Source organism: Palaemon carinicauda, chromosome 10 (assembly GCF_036898095.1).
Source record: "Palaemon carinicauda isolate YSFRI2023 chromosome 10, ASM3689809v2, whole genome shotgun sequence".
Classification (NCBI taxonomy): Eukaryota; Metazoa; Arthropoda; class Malacostraca; order Decapoda; family Palaemonidae; genus Palaemon; species Palaemon carinicauda.
The window spans coordinates 149,190,256-149,195,255 of record NC_090734.1 but is presented as its reverse complement, the minus strand read 5'-3'; positions in this window follow the sequence as shown (position 1 = coordinate 149,195,255).

The following is a 5,000-nucleotide window of genomic DNA, read 5'->3' as shown; positions in this document are numbered from 1 at the left end:
TCATGAAGTTATTTTGTAATATTTGTTGATGTTCCTATCAATTCCTGTTGCCGAATTTTCCTTCATTTCCATTACATATGATTTAGTTTTATTGATATTTTTTTTATTTTGCATCTTTCTATTATTCATATAGTTTTATCTCTTAGTGTATATACAGTATATATATATATATATATATATATATATATATATATATATATATATATATATATATATATATATATATATATATACACACATATATATACATATATATATTATAAATATATGTAGATATATATACATACACACACATTTATATATATATATATATATATATATTTCTTATATATATATATATATATATATATATATATATATATACATATGTTGTCTTGCTTGTTTGCTACTGACCTTACTTCCTCGCTCTTTGTGACCCAATCCTTACACAATGCTGATCTTCCCTTTCTCCTATTTACCGATGCCCTACCCTATTCGACACTAACTATAATTACCTGGACTCCCTGCTGTCTTAACTCCTGACCAGTTAATCTAGCCTTTTTTTCCCTTCCCTACCTTGCTAACCTACCCCCTTGCCTGTCCTACCCCCTGCTTGTCCTCCTACCTCCTGCCTGTCCTCTGACCTGTTGACCAAACCTCTTTCCCCCAACCACAAAGATCCGCTCTCTTCTGCACTAGCCTTGTTGACATAGTTTCCCCCTACCCGGTCCGGCTGACCTACCCATGACCTGTTGACCTAACTTCTTTCCTCTAGTTACGCAACCGTTGTTGATATGGCTCCCTTGACCTGCGGATTCAGTTCATTTTCTTACTGAAATATCTTTCCAAATGTATGTGGAGATTCTTGAGCGATTTAGGTTGTAATGTTGGTCCATCCTCTGCTTCGAAGGTCACTTGTTTTTGTAGCGTCGACTTGATATGACCTTTAATAACCTTAAAAGGGTCCAGAGCAATTCGTAATTGATAAAATAATCTGTTTTTATTATTACTGTTATTGTTTTAATTATTATTATTCATAATAATCGGTACGAAAATAGCGGTTTTTTGTTAAGAAGGTAACGAGATAACGAAAGAGAAATGAGAAAATTTGTCTTAATGCTAGACAAACAGTACATAATCAGTTACTAAGATAAATAACTGATCAGAATCGAAGAAGAGGGAGATATGTGGTTGAGATAGCCTGTGAAAGTGTGTGAAAGGACATAGTTATTGGGCTTAAGCCCTAATAAACCATCCTATAACGTTTAAAGGTTTAAAGGCCACTCATGTGTGGCAGCGAACAAGGGACAGAGACAGTACCTTAGCAGGCCAATGCCCTAGAAACTGACCATATCATCCCCACCCAAGGTGGATCCAGGGAGGGGCAGGCAATGGCTGCCGATGACTCAGGGCAATGCCCTAGAAACTGACCATTTCATCCGCGCCCAAGCCCCCTCTCCACCCAAGGTGGATCCAGGGAGGGGCAGGCAATGGCTGCTGATGACTCAGGGCAATACCATAGAAACTGACCATATCATCTGCGCCCAAGCCGTCTCTCCACCTAAGTTAGAACCAGGGAGGGTCAAGCAATGGCTGCCGATGACTCAGGGCAATGCCCTAGAAACTGACCATTTCATCCGCGCCCAAGCCCCCTCTCCACCCAAGGTGGATCCAGGGAGGTGCAGGCAATGGCTGCTGATGACTCTGGGCAATGCCCATGAGACTGACCATATCATCAGCGCCCAAGCCGTCTCGCCACCCAAGGTAGATCCAGGGAGGGGAAGGCAATGGCTGCTGATGACTCAGCAGGTGGACATGAAGGCCATCTTTAGCACACAAGGATGGTGAGGTTGCACAAACTGCAAGAAACTATCGATCTTGAGCGGAATTCGATCTCCCGTTCAGAAGAACGGCAGGTAGGGACATTTCCAATAGGCCACCACATTGAAAAGCTCCTGAGCCACCGAATGAAAAGGTAGGTCGTATACCCATCTAAATAATAAACAGAGTGAATTAAGTAAACATGCATAAAATTTATTGGAAGAAATCTTTGATGAAAACGATTCATCTCTGTTTGCAAGTGCTTGCTGGGTAGGTGGGAGTGTTTATATTATATATTGCATGTTGCCGCCATGTTTACAATTCATCTCTTTTATTTAACAAGCAAATAATAATTATCACAGTAATCATCTTTGTTGACCCAATCTAACCTGTTCTGTCCTTAACCCCCATTCGTTCTTTCCTGGATGTAAAAGTGTCGAATGTCAACTTTCATTCTCATTCGACCTAATCTGACCCCGGCTCGTAAACCTATTACTTCATTCTTTGTTGTAAGTCTTTCTTATTGCATCGAGGATGACCTAATTTTATTGACAGCTTATTTCGGCCCCATTCAAATATTCCCAAACTGTAACTCTTCCTTATAAAGGTATTTATCATTGACTACAATTCGTGACCCTTAGCCTTGACCTTATATGGTAACAAGGATCAATTTTACGAAAGTAAGTGGAATTTTTAATCGACCTAATCTAACCTTCCCTGGAGTTACCACACTCATTCAATTGATTGATTAGTTGATTGATTGATTGATTTGAAGTTTTCTGACCTCTCATTCAATCCCTATATCAGTTGTTGACCTAACATGGTCGTCTCTGGCCTTAACCCCATTCATTCTTTCCCATTGAACAGTGTGGGTTGACCTTACTTAGTGTGAGCAGGATTGGCCGCGCCAAATTTGGCAGCGATGACGCAATGCCCACTAGATCAGGTGATGTGTGTGTGTGAGTGTGAACTTTCTTGTTGGAGCTTCAGCGATCGGCTAAATCCAAGCTGCCGTTTATCTTTCGATATAGATAGTGTTTTTTCAAGTTTATACAAGTAAATCTTTGTTTATTGATATTATTCGTTTAAATTGTTATGTTTGTTATTCATTCTTTATCTCACTGTTTCATTAATTTCACGGATTATTCATTTTTTTCGAGTGGTTTTTACGTAGCAATTATTTTTATTCTGTTATTGTTTTATTGATTTTATCATTATTCATTTGATTTATGATCTATGCAAGTGGCTGCTCATTTGTTTGAATCACTCATTTATGAAACTGGTAAATGGTTGAAATAATTTTTCGTTTATTTATCCATTTAATACGATCTTTTCTGTAGGTGGTTATTCATTTAGGTTTTTCTGTAGTAGACTGTCGATATTCTTTACTTATTATATTAACACGTTTTTATATCATTCTTAGCATGCTCCCTAAAATATTTTATAATTTTCTGTTTAATTAACTTGATTATCATGCATTCATTCTCCACTGAAAATAAGTTAATTAAAATCATAAGGTTTATATATCTTCTTTCCCTCCGCTAAGGGGTCGGTTGCCTATTGCGACCTCTACTGTAACGGTTTAATCCGTCGCTTAAAAAAATGAAGGCGTGATTCAGTATCAAAAGAAAATTTTATCATTTACTGGAAGGGATAAAAAAGAAAGTAAATACTCGTAAACAGACAAACAATAAAACATGTTACTAAGAAAATATACATTGTGATTTGCGGTGTCTTTATTTCCCTGACATTATCAGTTTGATTTGTATTTAATACTTAACACATATATGTATATGCATACACAAGCATGTGTATATATATATATATATATATATACAGTAGTTAATTTATCGTAACTTATATTTACTTGTACTTCTTTCCAAGTGCTTATATATTCTCTCTCTCTCTCTCTCTCTCTCTCTCTCTCTCTCTCTCTCAGAATGAAGCAATCGAAACGGTCGCCAGCACGCGAATGGCCTTTGAAATCAACACGGTGTCCAATCTTCCGTACGCGTCCAATCTCCGTAAAAGCAGCAGTAGTAGAAAATCCCTGTCCCGGAAAAGGCCATTGGCTTAAAGAAATCACAAATTAAAACCCGAGGTAGACGTTAGACGCCTTTTCAGTCGGTCTTTCCGAGATATCTCGGAGTTTTCGTCATACGAGATTAATTTTCGGAAATGGCTTCTTTGTTGGGGGGCAGGGGGGGGGGGAAATGTCCGAAGGTTATTTGGAAGATAATTTAGAAAGGTAGTGTAGTTAGGAGGAATTGCTCAATATACAAGACATTTCTTTGTTGGGGGTAAAATGTCCGAAGGTTTTTTGGAAAATAATTTATTAAGGTAGTGTAGTTAAAATCATTTTCGATCTCTTGCTTCTCACGAGAATTGCTCGATATATAAGATATGTCTTTAATTACTTGAAGTTTATCTCAAAGACACTCTCAAGTCGGACAGTATCACTGAGGGTTGGCCAAATAGACGGAACGAGGTCGTTAATAGCGAAATTTGAGGAGGACAGCATAAACTGTCCCTGATAAAGGAGTATCAACAAGTCTGCTGAAGTAGATATAGGCCGTGAATTAGGACCCATTTTTGTATATAACTCGGCTTGGCCCACGAAAACAAGATAAAGATACTGTTTCACTTCTTCGACGATGTATGTGGCGTGAAAATGATGTTGTTTCCTTTCTTTATTTTTTGTTTTTTGTTTTTTGGCTTTATTCGTTTTTCTTCTTGATTTGATTTGTTAATATTTCTTCCTTTGTATCACCTTTCATAGCTTGTGGTTATCAGTTTTATATTCTGATTATTTTTTTGAAAAAGAAATTTTTTAATTTTGTTTTGTTGTCGATCATCGAAATTTATTTTATTCCAGTGATAAAATCATGTGCTTTCTTCTATAAAGAAAGTTATTAATCTGTTTCCTATTATTTCCTGATATCTTCTGTATTGTTTGTCTTGTATCTATTATTTCGTTATCCATAATTTATTGCGCGTTCTTTTCTATCGCTTAAAGGTTTACACCATTTGTCCTTTTTCTTGTTTGTTCGTTCGTTCAGATTGCCCTGCATTTACAGCCAAGCTTCTTTCATTGTGTTATTATATTTTCTCTTTTTTTCCTTTGTATACGTGATGTTTTACCCGAACTTCTAAAGAGAACTCTCTCTCTCTCTCTCTCTCTCTCTCTCTCTCTCTCTCTC